This window comes from Alexandromys fortis, unplaced genomic scaffold (genome assembly GCF_014885135.2).
Source record: "Alexandromys fortis isolate MF-2015 unplaced genomic scaffold, M_Fortis_MF-2015_v1.1 scaffold_48, whole genome shotgun sequence".
In the NCBI taxonomy this organism is placed as follows: domain Eukaryota; kingdom Metazoa; phylum Chordata; class Mammalia; order Rodentia; family Cricetidae; genus Alexandromys; species Alexandromys fortis.
The window spans coordinates 1,888,974-1,903,951 of record NW_026067947.1 but is presented as its reverse complement, the minus strand read 5'-3'; the positions used below and the strand labels follow the sequence as shown (position 1 = coordinate 1,903,951).

Sequence of the window (14,978 nt, the reverse complement as noted above, 5' to 3'; positions counted from 1 at the left end):
AGGCAGTGGTATCCCTCTAGCCCATAACTAACATTTTTTGGAGAATGAAGCTGAGACTCAAAAAGATGAATTATTTTCCCCAGGTTCCACGTTGAGTGAGATAGCTTTTACCCCAAACTCTATGTTTCTTCTAGGTGTGGGAACTCAAATAGTGAAGGCAAAAAAACCAACCAACATTAAAATTGGAAGCTCTTGTCATGGGAATTCCTTCCCTGAAGGAATATACATAGATTCCAAATAGAGTTACAAAATTTTTTAAGGGATTATACTAGCCAGTTTGAGGGTTTTATAGACTAATAATCTGTCAACATCTGCACAAACAGCAACAGGGCCCTAGTCTGCAAATAAAATAAATTAGGAAAAACAGCATATTATCTCAAAGTAACACACAGTCTGTTAAATTCAGTGTGGCTAGTTGATGTGGGATACCCTCTGGATGCTATAAATATGTTTTATTACCATTGGTTAATAAAGAAGCTGCTTTGACCTATTGCAGGGCAGAATAAAGCTAAAATGAATTCAGGGAGAAAGAAGGCAGAAGCATGGACATGCCATGGAGCTGCCAAAGGAGAAAGATGCGGGAACATTTATGGTGATAGACAGATGAATAGAAATGGGTTAATTTTAAGACATAAGAGTTAGCTAGGAGTATGCATGAACCATTGACCAAAGAGTATTGTAATTAATACTCTTTTGTGTGATCATTTGGGTGTAGGCAACTGGGAAACTAAAGAGGGGTCTCTGATTGCAGCTAGTATTATGGAGAGCTCAGGAAATTGCTTATACTTCTCTATCCAGCTTTTGGCAGATGAGTGTGTATGACTGTGTATGTGAGTGTTTGCACACTGATGAGCATACAAGTGTGTATTCAGTTCAGAACAAGGCTTCAGTACCAATGGCAAGTTACACCCAAATTGATGGCTTATCTGATACCATTATTGACTACATCTACCTCAAGTTACTTAGTCTAACCTTCCCAGCTACATGTCACGATCTAAACATCACATAAGTGGACAGAATTATTGATGGTATTTTAGTTCTTTCATGACAGCATCAGCAGCAATAACAACAAAGACAAAAATAAGTGTGATGCAAGCCAAGTTTAGGAAATATGACTTCGTGAGGAAATCACAATGACATTTCATCTTTAGGCCAAACTTACTCTTTGCAAATGAAAAAATAAACTGCCTTACTAAACTTGAATCTCTCAAATGAGCATGAAATAGTATTTTCCCTGCACTGATATGATAGAAATTTTCTTTCCTTCTGCTGACCAGTGCAATTTGCTTTGCCCTCTGCATTCACATCTGTAATTTGGGGACAAACATTCCTAGCAGTCCCTACTCAAAGCCTAGCACCCATCCCTCCCACTGAGTCCTCTTTTACTCAAATGCTAATGGTTTTGGTTTGTTTGCTTTTCAGTACTGGAGCCCGAATCCCAGGCTTTACACGTGCCACACCAGCCCTTACCAGCAGAGCTATGTCCCAGGTAGGTTTTTTTTTTTTTAATAAAAACATTTTCTTTTGAAACAGATACTAGGTAAATTGTCCAGGCTGGCCTTGACCTCATTCTGTATTGCCTGGCCTTAAACTAGACTTCTCTTCCTGCAGTCCCCTGAGAGTAGACAACAGCCTTGTACCACCAGACATGGCTCCAGCCATTTTCTTCCTTGCCTTTCTTTTTGTTTGCAGTGTGAGGTATGTACATAAACTATGTGTGTTTTCCCGTACCGCAGGGAACAGAAGTTGATGTTACCGCAGGGAACAGAAGTTGATGTCAGCTGACTTCCTCAATCAATATTTTCTGAGACAAAATCTCTCACTGAGCCCAGAAATGGACATTTTGGGCTAAATGTAATGGTCAATGAATGCTTAAACAAGCCTCTTCCCCCCCCCCCCCCCGGGATTATAGAAGCTTGTCACAGCCCTGGTTTCCCCGTGAGTGCTGGGGATCTGAACTCAGGGCCTCATCCTTGCATACCAAATACTTCACCACCTGAATTATCTACTCAGCCCTGAATACTTGTTTTCAATGCACCTTCCTCCCTGGCTGTATCCTGTGAGGTCTGCATCCAATCTGAAGTCTAGGGGCATTCTTCTCTCCACCTTAAAAGAGCTGCCTTCTAGTCTAGAACAACTTCTGCCGTGTTTCTCTGTACTATCCTGACCCATTTTTAAAATTAAGATTCAACTTGTGAGACATAAAATCCACGATCTGAAATGTACACTTCAGCAGCTGTTACATATCCATAATGTCTGATAATCATAGCACTCTAATCCCAAAGCATCTTCTGGTACAGCTTCAATTACTCCTCCAGCTTGTCCTCCTACTTTCCTGTCTCAACTCCTATCTTGCTTACTCTGAAGTGTGATTACTGTATTCTGACCATATTTCTTGGTTTACAAACACGAATCTTCATTAATCTGCCCTATGCATACTCTCTGGATAACCTGGCACTATGGGTACGCCACCCCTGTTTTGGCCCCCAAAGAGCATTACCACCTTTGCCCCTCTTTGAGAAACATCCTTTTCCCATCCATGACTACCTTCTGCAAATACAGACCAAGCAATCTAGAGTTCACACCTCACTCATACTCCTGGTGACCTTCCGCTGGCCCAGGTTTCTCAAGGCCAGACACCAGATGATGAGGGCTGAGCCCTGGATGTGGATCCCAAAGAGGTTCCTCAAACTAGCCAGCCCTAATCATGATGGGCTTTCCTCTCTTGCTCCTCCTGAGGAGCCAGAGGGAGGGGTCCCTAAACCCCCATTCTACTTAATGGGTGACTTTGACTCTTCCCCCATGGTCCCTATAGAAGTGAGAGTACTTCCTTGATCCTATAACAAATACGGTTTCAGTAACAATTTTTCACTCATGTCTTATAATGCTTCAAGTTTTCTAATAGACTATACTTTAAAGCATTCCAGACTTAGATGGCAGCTCAGGGGTAGGTCAGTTACTGAGCATGTGCAAAGCATTGGTATGGTGGTACACACCTATAATCCCAGTACTGAAAAGGGAGTCATGAGTTCAAGCTCAGCAAGACTTACACAGTCAGCTATGCATGAGCCTAAGCTACCTAAGAAGACTCTTTGCAAACAAACACACAAATAATGACCTGATTCAACTAACACAAAATCAGGAGTTATTACCACGAAATTGCAGGCAGTCTGGGCTCTATAGGAACATTCCTGTGTGGTAGCAATTAATTTCTCAGGTCCAAATATTTTTTAGCTGAACATTTCTTAATATTTTATAAGACACACCTCATTTCTATAAACAGTCTTACACCCTGCTGCTGGTGGGAAGGGATTGGCCTCAGCTGGCTTCCCCTTATCAAGCTCTGTCCCATACCATCATTTAACAGGAAGCACTGCCGCTTTCCATAGTCTTTGGGGGGTGCTGGAGATTGAACTCAGGGCCTCACACATGATGGGCAATTTCACAACTGCCGCCCTCTTGCAACTTCTTATTTTTGGAGTGGGAAATGACCAAACTGTCCAGCCTGGCCCGAGCTTGTTATCTTCTTGATTATTGGGGCTCACAGCCTATCTCACTAACTGCACCTTAGTTTTTTTTTAATATAAAATATCTGGACTATTTCCTTCAGCTTTTATAAAACGATAGACACTATATTGTAAATCACGGCAATGGCTATTTCTGATCTCTCTGCAAATTTTAAGATTCTATTTAGAATACAGCAGTCATCCGATTCACATCACTTAGATCCACATAGCACTTACTACTAACTGAGATACTGACTGAGAACTTTTTTGTGAGGTTCTTGATTGAATTAGGGACAGGAAGGTGAAAGAAGAACGAGTGGGTAGCACTGGGAAGTAACTGGACCCTCCGTATTTATGGGCTTCCTGTAGGAATGTGTTACTTAGGAGAGGTGAATTGTTCAAGTGTTACTCACTGGAGCTGAAGTAGAGAGAAAAGCCACCTACCTGCAATTCTGGCACTAGGCTAAACCACACACCTCAGCAGCAACTCATTCCATGGGCAAGTTTATGCGCAAACAGGCAGAATCTACTAATGGGTGCTGTTGACACCAAAGAAACAGGAGCCACAAAATGAGTTTCATATTCAGAAACAACCCTGGTCTGTACGCTATGGCTACCAAGGACTGACTTTCAGTCTCTGGCTGTGTCTAGGTGTGTGTGTGTGTGTGTGTGTGTTCCTTCTCCTTCCCTTTCCCTGTCTCTCTCTGCAGTATCAGAAGCAGATCCTCTGTCTGCTAAGCAAGCACTCTACCTCTAAACCACCCCAAGGTCAAGAACTTACTTTGGTGAACCGTGAAGTCCTGACTCAAAGGAAGACACGTTAGTAAAGGATCAGTTGGGCCATCAAGGCAGTGACTTTAGGAGAGGATGAAGTAGAGATAGCGCTGTTGGCACCCTGAGGTGGCTTTAAATTGTGAAGACCTCAGAAATACTTGGAGAGAATGGACGGAGAGAAACCACTGTAAAGGGGTCATGAAGCAGCCCTATTCTCAGGGGATCCTTCTTGCACACCGTACTTCTGCGCAGACAGTCAACCTCTTGGGGCAGGAAGGCTCTGATTATAACAAGAGAACATATTCCAGGCCCCCCAAATGTAAAGGGAAACAGCCTTCAGACCCTCATTTACCATAGCAAATCTCGGCACTGACAGTAGTTATCTGCACAATTTCAGCACTTCTTGTATTTCTGTGCTGTGTGGTGTACAGACATATAACACTCTACTGTCAAGAGCTTCTCATCTCAACCTACGTGCGATTAAATAAAACCTTCAGCACCTGACAATAAGAATAAATATTAAATACTATCATCAGTCTTTTATAATAATCCAAATAAACAGATAGCATCTGTCCGCTGGCTTCACCCATCACAGAAGCTCCGTGTCCCATGATTTTTTGTTCCTCACCGTTACAAAGGAGCAGCTACATCTCCCGAGCTTTGTTTGGGAAACATATCCAGTCCATAGACAGCTTTTAAATTCTAATTCAACTATTCTTATCTGAGCTACAAAGGAAAATTTAATTTATTTTTTGCTTAAGCAGAAAAGAAAAACTCATTAATTTCGATTACTGACTCATAGGGGTGGCAGAAAATAGAGCAAATTATAAATTAATATCATTGACAAAAAGGATAAAGAGGTAAAGCAGAAAAAGGATGAGGAAGAAAGAAAGCCTTATTCTGAAGTGTAAAGAGAATTAGTTTGTATAATGTAGTTAAACTGTCTTAACAACATGTCTCAAGTCCGCATCTCACGCAAGAACCATTTCTGTCTTGGTCACTTACAGAGCAGTCCAGAGATGGCCAGTATGACACTTGGACGATATTCAACTGAGGGTAATTTTCTTTTCTCCATCTTAGGAGGCTACTGTTGCTTTTAACCCACTGAGGGTAGGAAGTGGGGGCTGCTCAGATTCCACTGTGCAGAACTGAATGGGAAGGGCACACAAGGTACAAGGAGGCAGGGACTATGGAACCCAGCAGTGCTGTTATGTGCTCAGTTCAAGTCCAGAGCAGTTCAGCACTAAATGGCACAAGAGTAACATAGTGAGAGACCATTGTAAACCTACTCTCTAGTCCAAAACTCTTAAAACTAGGGTCTGCATGCCAAATCCAGCTCGTTACCCTGAACAGCCTGTGAGTATGACAGGCCATTTGCGTTGGGCAGTGGTGGCACACACCTTTAATTCCAGCACTCAGGAGGCAGAGACAAGTGGGATCTCTGTGAGTGTGAGTCCAGCCTTGTCTACAGAGCAAGTTCCAGGACACTCTCCAAAGCCACACAGAGAAACCCTGTCTCAAAACACCAAAAAGCAAAAACTAAAACAAACAAAAAACAACAACAAAACACTCTGAATACCCAACTATATAAAATGTCTTCTAGTTCAATAGTAGATATGTGTTCCCCAAATTATATTCCATTATTAGTAATAATACTGATTTTATAATACTTTGATTTTCACCAGCAAAACAATCTATGGGAATCTGTTTGTGCTATTATTGTGTGAGTACCAGCATGTATCCTTGAATTTGCCTCTCCACTTTCAAAGTCTTTACAGAAGAACTGAGCTAACTATGGCCATGATCTGAGGTAGACCAATCTAATGGAATCTGTACAAAGTTTCTGTTAGAACTCAACAACAAACTCCCTGCTCTCCTCCCCCGAGGTACAAGGTTTGATGGTTTGCTGACTAGATCTTGTGGTTCTGACTTCACCAGTGGGTTAGATGAGGAGCAATCGGGCAGTGGTCCTGGCTGGAGGAAGTGGGCCACTACAGGTACACTGCTCAAGAGTGTCTCTGGTCCTCGCCTCCACTTTGCTTCCTAGCTGCCATGAGGTAAGCAGTTCTGCTTCTACACCCTCTCTGCCATGCTGCTCCATCTTCCCATGGCCCACAGCAAGGAGTTAGCCAACTTGTGAAAACCCTCTGAAACCAGGAGCCCCAATAAATCTTCTGTTTTTCAATTTGTTCCCCCTCCCCTTAGGTATTTTGCCACAGGAATGGAAAGAAACAAACAGTAAATAAAGAAATCAATAACAGTAAAAAAAAAAATCTGATCAGCAACTGGGATTCCATGACCTTAATAAAATTTGTCCTGTGTCGCCATTTACTAATTAATTGATCAGTTGGTGTACTGATTGATGTGTGTGTGTGTGTGTGTGTGTGTGTGTGTGTGTGTGTGACACAGAACACATATAGTGGCTGACCACTACAGGACAACTTGCAAGTGTCAGTTCTCTCCTATGATGTGTATAATGTGGGTTCCAGGGACTCAATTTGGGTTATCAGTTTGGGCTGCATGCACCTTTACCTGGGGGTTCATCTCATCAGCTGCATGCTTCTAATTATATTCAAACATCTTTAACCAGATCACACATTTAGTAGCTTCAGCTGGCCAGAGTCCACGAGAACAGGAAACTAGAGGAGAAAAAAGATTCTGTCTCACTGAAACCAGAGCACTAAAGTCTATACAGTGTACAAAAATTTATTTTGGCAATTCCATGTGACATGTTCTCCTTACCCGAGACACAGTTCTAATAACTGGCAATGACCTCACTGACCTAACGCACAGCAGCACAGAAGCAAGGAGCTTGGAAGGCCCAAAAGAGGAGGAAGATTGCTGCTCTCCATCACCTCTCAACACGGGACTAAGACCGTGAAACCTCTGGGGCCCTCAGCACATCACTGGGTGAGAGCCATGTATGATACTAACTGTAAACACGATGGTGAACCATCATCTACAGGCAAAAGTGAACGCATCACATTCTGTTTGTGGGGGCAGAGAGAAATAAACTAAAGAAAGAACCATCGGGGCGGGGCAGGGGAGCTGGTCCAGAGGATAGGGTACTTGCTGCACAGGTGTGAGGATTGACTGGCGTTCAGAGCCTTAGCATCCACAGAAAAGGCAGGCGGGTGTGGCATTCCGCCTGCAGTCCATGCACTTGTTGAGGCAGAAACAGGGCATCCTCTGGGCGAGCTGGCTAGCTAGACTAACTGTGATCACGGAGCTCTGGGTTCAGTGAGAGCCCATGCTTCAGCAGAATAAGGTGGAGAGCATTTAAGAGAGACACCCAAAGTGGATTTCATATCCCCACATGTTCCTGCACACATGTGCACACACATGCACACATATATAAACACATGCACACAGAACACACGCACACACACAAACACAGAGCACCCTCAAAAACACTGTGTCCGTTCGAAGAGAAACGCAACAGTCTGAAAGTTAATTTGTATGGAACATTCGTCCTCCCAGGAACTCACGTCAATGAGATGTGCTGACAGACTGCATGTAAACAGCCATCTCCACAGCCCTAGCAAACAGATTCTCTTACCCTCATACTTTCATCTATTTTTAAAAAAATACGACTCTGCTCCTATTGACAATATTGTGGGAAAACTTGTCAGCCCTTGTCCCCCCGATCACACATATGAATATTTTATACCCAAATGACAAGAAGCCATTTGAACTTGGCTTAAGAAAGAACAAAAACAAAAACAAAACAAACGAAGAAAGAAAAAGCATCAAAGGGAAGAAAAAAAAAAAAAAAACAATGGTCCATGAAGCAAAGGCAAATGGCGAGTTTCTTGCCGGAGGTGGTGAGGGCCACTTCTCTGGGTATGTAAGGCCTTGTCTGAAAGGACAAGCAAGAGGGACGCTTCTTTGCTTTCCCCCTGTGATTATCGACTTTTACATCAAATACCAAGAGAGCAAGTTAAGTACGGGAGGTTCCCCCCTTGGCTCCATCTCTGAGGTTTCACTCTGACAAAGCATGGCGGGGAGACTGTGTGGGAGAAGCTGGTTTTCAAGGCGTACAGGAAACAGGGTATCTGTAACAGAAAGAGGCTGTGACAGGATACAGCCTCCAAAGACATGGCCCCAGTGACCTTCCTTCAGCCAGACCCTGCTTTCCACAGTTCTACCAACTCCCAAAAGTCTATGCAGATTTGGGATTAAATCACTCAGGAAGGCAGCTCACTCACGGCCTAACAGTCTCTGGAGACGTCGTCATAGTCACCCAGCAGTAGGCTTCCCTACTCTCCCAGGCATTTCTCAATCAAACTGACAATCAGTATTAGCTGTCATACCCCTCCTTGGGGACAGGATCCACCCTTTCAAAGCACTCACACAAAGAGCCTTTCTGTTTCCTGTCCCCTGGCAATAGTAAGTGGCCCAGGATGAAGCGTCCTTGTCAGTTTGCACTTGTGACACCAAGAGATAGAAAGAGATTTCACATTCCTGTTGATAACCACAAAGGTGCATTTGGGGACACGGGCCACCAAATCGCTTCATAGGAGTCTCCCTAAGAAAACAGCCGTGAGTATAGAACAGAACTGAGTGCAGGAGAGAACGGGGAGCTCCACCAGTCTCACGATGCTGTCTTTCAGCCTATCTCCGGGAGTGTCTTTCCTGCTGCTGTTGTCTGGTGTAAGACAGAGTTTGGTTTCTGCTACGTGCAAATGGGTTCATTCTGAGGAGGCGGGAAGCACTGGAAAGGGCCCAGGGGAGATGATCCAGAGGCATGTACTTAGGGAGTCCTCTGAGCTACTCATTGCTCGGCTTCGTTGAGTGTCCCTTTAGAGGACAGTGGGGTGTGTGTGTGTGTGTGTGTGTGTGTGTGTGTTTATTAAAACTAACTGTAACTGATGAAGAGAGGGGATATAGTATGGCCATTTAATACTTTCCATTTTTGCATTTCCATCACCCTGTCGTTGAGGACAAGCAGAGGCAAAACTCCAGAACAGAAACATCTGGGAGGGGGCATTCCAGTTCTCTTGAAATGCATAGCGATGGGTATCTGTTGTCATACCTACCCAGAATCCCTTTTTCCCCTTCTGGAATCTGTCTAGGACAATTCCTTATCATTTAGATTTGCTGAATGAACCTAGCAGGGTGGATACATGACTCTAAACAATGTGGTATTCTTTGGGCAGTGAAGAGCACATCCCAGGAGGTGTGATCAGTACGAATCCAGAGACTTTGGTGTACTAACTGGGAAAGGGATGCTGGTTCTACCCTCAGATTCACAGATAAGAATCACCTGCAGAGAGAGGACCAGAGTCACGACAGTTAGAGACTGGCAGATCGGAGGTCTTCCTTGAGCCTTTGAATCCAGGAAACTGTGAAGTTGCTTTGTACTGGTTAGATTTTTTTTATTTTATTTTATTTTTTATTTATTTTTTATTTTTTTGGTCAGTGTAGAAGGAGCTGTGGGCTGCGTTCCTGCTGCCCGGCTCCCAGCCGCCTGGCTAGCTTATGCCCCCAAATAATAACACGGAAACTGTATTCTTTAAAACACTTCCTGGCCCATTATATCTAGTCTCTTACTGGCTAACTCTCATATCTTGCTTTAACCCATATCTAATAATCTGTGTAGCACCACGAGGTGGTGTCTTACCAGGAAGATTCTAGTGTACGTCCATCTTGGGCTGGAGCTTCATCGCGTCTGGCTCACTTCCCTTCTTCCCAGCATTCTGTTCTGTCTACTCCACCCACCTAAGGGCTTGCCTATCAAATGGGCCAAGGCAGTTTCTTTATTAACCAATGAAATCAACAGACTGACATATGACCTTCCCACATCAGGTCAGGTTGACATATGTTGGTGGTCATCTGGAGTATTAAAGGAGAAAAGGCCTCCATTAGATTGGCCTGTAGGCAAGTGTATAGGGGTATTTTCTTTTTTCTTAAAGAGCCCTATATAGTGATATTTTATTTATCTTTTAATAAATAAAGTTTGCCTGAAGCTTAGAAGGTAAAACTAAGCCACTAGAGGCCAGGAAGTGGTGTAACACATGTTTAATCCCAGTATTAGGGAGTCACATGCCTTTAATCCCAGCACTGAAGAAGAATATAAGTGGGAAGAGACAGGGGCTCAGGGCTATAGGTGCCTTTGAAATATCAGCAGCTGCTGTGCCCTGTTCTTGCACAACCCAAAAAATCGGTGACTTTTCTTTATAAAACTTTCTAGTATATTTCCCAGAAATACATGTTAATTTATGGTTTGTTTCTAAGATTGTGGGAATGTTAATCTGAGTATTCCATTGCTGTAACAAATCATATCTAGGGGTGTTTTCTTGATGAATGACCGATGGGGGAAGACCCAGTGCACTATCACCCCTGAGCCAATGCTCTTGGATGGATAAGAAAGCAGACTGAGTCAGCCGTGTGGAGCAAGCTCGTCAGCAGATTTCCTCTATGGTTGCTGCTTGAATTCCTGCCCTAACTTTCATTTGACTTCTTTGCACAAATCCATTCTTTCAGTCCGGTGGTAATGCACACCTCCAATCCTAGCACTCAGGGAGGCAGAGGCAGGCAGAACTCTGTGAAACCCTGTCTCAAATAAAAACAAAAACAAACAAACAAAAATCCATTCTTTCAACTGAGCAAATTTCTTCCATCCACTGTTAACTTACTAGCAAAGTGCAGGGATTCAGAAAAATGGTTTTTTGCTTGTTTGATTTTTGAGACAGGGTCTCTCTGTGTAACAGTCCCAGCTGTTCTGAAACTTGCTTTTTAGACCAGGTTGGCCTTGAACTCACTGAGATCCACCTGACTTTGCCTCCCAAGTGCTAGAATTAAAGGTGTGCACCACCACTACCTGACTAGAAAAGTATTTTTTTAAAGGTACCAAATGAAAGAAATATCTGAACATCCTTATAAGGACTAGAGAAGCTATTTGAACATGTTTTTTTTTATTGTTTTTTTTTTCTTTGAACCCTCACTATGTATCTTTGGCTGGCAAGGAACTTGCCATGTGGACCATGGTGGCATCAAACTCACAGAGATCTACCTGTTTCTGCCTCAGAAAGCTGGAATGGTGAAGGGCATGAACCACCAGATCCAAATTCCTTGGGTTTTAAAATTTCTAGGACAGTGTGTAGTCTAATTTATTTCAGCTATATGATGATGAATGTAGCTTCATGGATTGGCCAACACTCAATGTCTACCTTATTGCATTGTTAGTGTTTTTAAAACATGTCATTAACAAAACATAATTCTCAATACGACAAATTTTTGTGATGCCCTTCCACCAACACATGACAAAAGTAACAAACCAATGATCTTATAGCCAAGATCCCTACCTCATGTCCCCACTATTACTTGTCCATGTTTAAAGTGGTAAGAGAAACACACCAGAAATTATTTTTTTTTGGTTATTGTTACCGTTCCTAGAGAAGATGTTGCCTTGGATTTGTGCTCAAGTAAAATTGCTATTCAAAGAAAATAAAAACATTAGTTTTAAATTTATCATTTTTAAGTGGCAATAGTTGTTTAACCAGAATTTTGGTATATCGTTGGAAATGAGGATCAAAGTGAACTTGTTCTTTTAGAAGCAATCAGTTTCTAATGACAGTGTTTTCTCCTGATAAGATCACAATCAAATGTGAGCACACTTTCCGGAAGCAAATGGAAGAGGTCATCTTCATCACCACCATATAATCTCTATCCAGGTTATGCAGCTCACCATACCATTCTTCGGAGTTGTTAACAGGTATCTCTGGCTATCTCCTAACTGTCTCTAGCTCCGTCTCCCCACTGACCAACTGGGAGACATCGAATACTATTCCGGGTCTTGAAAACGCTCAAGGCACGCTAACATATTTTAGAATGTGAGAAGTCTTGCAGTTAGAGATAATCTGCTCAAATTTGCTTAGCCCAGCATTTCCCCAAAGTTAACTTTCTCAAGATTAACTATAGCGTTTCACACCCCTCCATACAACCCCACCTCCAGACCCCCCATTCCTCAAAGCAACTTTGGGAACAGCTTGCAGAACTAACTCCATAAAGCAGAGTTTGGGAACTCTACTTTAGTGGTTTCTATCCCCACAGACTTTGCTGTCTGAATAATATATAAGGAGTTTTGAGTGACAATTGCACCCATTTGAATATATCTCCAACTGACTCCAAAATTAGAAGTTTGAAATGCAAATTTTCGGAAAGCAAACTGTCTTTCCCATCTAGACATGCTGCTGAGATGTATTTGATTTTGTATAGGCTCCTATCCCTCGCCACCATATCTGCTATAGGTTACAGGAGAAAAAGGCTGATAAACATTGAACACAAATATGATTAGCTAGGTTTAAATTCTATGCAATGGAGATCCCTGACAATCTTAATACGATGACTGCATACTTGATTTTGTTTATCTACATAGTTCTTTGGTATATGCCTCTTGGGACAATTGGGATAATGGAGACCTCTTCATTTACCCTCTGTACAAGATGTGTATTGTGCACCTGTGTTCCTATGGGGGAAAATATGGGGCCTTTTGTACTGAGCCTCTGATATGGCAGCGGAGAATCTTCAAACATACTAGACGTCTAACTTCCCATCGCTGCGCTTCAATAAACTTCTCTACTTCGCTACTTGGCTATGCATTAAATCTTCGCATACACAGAACAATAAAAAACAGGGCAATTTTTAAGGTATAGCTCTGTTGGCTGGATTATGAAGATTAGCTGCTTAGCTGATGTTTAAAGAAGTCATTGAAAGTAAGCACAATCAAAAAATAAAACCCTGAAAACCATTTCAATATCAACAGGAAATGAAGCAGACAGGGTGTAGTCAAGACACCACTTTCTGCTAAGTAACATCACAAGGGATTACCACATTTAATTCTCTAAGGAATTTGATAGAGTCTGGCTCCAAGCAAGACTTATCATCAGGAAAATACATAATTATTCTCCTGGCAAAGGTGTACTTACAGAATACACAGGTTTGATGCAATTTAAAATTTAGGTCACTGGTATTGAGGATATGTTTAAATGGGATGAGTTGGGTTTCTTTCTTTTTTTCCATTTTTTTCTTAGATAAATTCTTTTCTCATATAAAAATATATCCTGATTATGGTTTCTCTTCCTTCTACTCCTCCCAGTTCCCTCCCACTTCCCCTCCCATCTGAATCCACTCCTTTTCTGCCTCTTCTGTCTCTCATTAGAAAATAATAGACTTCTAAAAAAAACAAAAACATAACAAAATATATTAAGATAAAACAAAAGTTTCTATATCACAGTTGGACAAGACAAATCAACAGAAGGATAAATGTTCAAGAGAAGGCACAAGAAACAGACACGCAGGAGTCCCACATAAACACCAAACTGGAAGCCATAACATATACACAGAGGATCTTGTATAGCCCCGTGCAGGCTCTGTGCATGCTCCTTCAGACTCTGTGAGTTCCTATGTGCTTTAGAGGGCCATGGGTGTCTTATGAATTCTCTAGTATCTTCTGACACCATCTCCTAGAGAGACCTTGCTCTCTCCCCAAAGTAGCCTATGTCTGTCTCCTGTCACCTTGTCCGTTCACAGAATTCTCATCATTTCTAAAGGCTGACCCAAGAGCTTTGTTTCCAAGTGTGCAAGGCCTCTCAGCTTCACACAAATCTTAGAACTACGCTAGCATTCACTGTTTCCCCAAATGGGGCGTGTATGTCACTGCTTACACACAGGGTAAAGAACTTGGGTACATTTTTTATGTTAAGAAAGTGATTAATATATTTTTTATTATATTATATATATTATATTATATGTAATATATTTTTTATTATAATAAAAATGTACCGCCATTTACTGAGTATTTCCTTGTAGTGCCAAGCAAAAAATCAAATATATTAACTTGATTGGCCTTCATAAGACCTGTGTGCTGCTGGCTCGTATTATCTCCAGTAAACGAAATGGAGATACTGGGAAGATAAATAACTTGCTCAAGACCATGCAGCAATTAGAAAAAGCCAAAAACTCAATGACAAGAAGTTGAGCAGGGAGCCCCACTTTGCCATTGTGGGGACCCAGGCATGTGGTAGAGTGCTCAGATAGGCAACTTTTAACTGAATTGCCTAAGTACAATTTTAAGGAAGATATGTCTGTGAGCATAAAATAAATGCATCTAATGGCCAGGGAAAGATGTAGCTCAATTGGTAAGCACTTACATAGTATGCAAAAAGCCCAAGGTCCAATCCTAGCGCCAGGTAGAGTAGCACAGTAGAGCCTGTCAGTAAGGTAATTCAAGGTCATCCTTAGCAACATAGCAAGTGTGAGGCCAGCCTGGACTTCATATTTCATCTCAAAAAAATAATAAAATAAAGCCATTCAAGTTGTATGCGAGTGTCTGGAGCAGTAGTGATGGTGCTGGAACGTGTGTGTGTGTGTGTGTGTGTATACTCGAGATTAAGACTTCTTGTGCGTGTGTGTGTGTGTGTGTGTGTGTGTGTATACTCGAGATTAAGACTTCTTGTGCTCTCAAGACGACAGTCGACAGGCAGAAACTTAGGTCACATATAGCTGTCATCGCTCCGGAGATGCAAAGCCCCGACTTTTAACTTACGTGCTTTTCTTCTTGCTCTGAAAACTGTCTTGATCAGGTGGGATCTTCCTATTTTTGCACATTTTTTAGACATACAGTCATATTTCTATGGAAATATAAATAATTCAAATAAGTCTGAAAAAGCAGGGCCTCAATTACTGTATATTACA

At 42.1% G+C, this 14,978-nt stretch overlaps 1 protein-coding gene across 4 annotated transcripts in view; it reads right to left on the bottom strand.

The window, feature by feature from the left end:
- Nucleotides 1-14,978, bottom strand: part of Mitf (melanocyte inducing transcription factor) — a 267,515-nt gene that overhangs the window by 31,643 nt on the left and 220,894 nt on the right. The gene's annotated exons all lie outside the window — the stretch shown is intronic.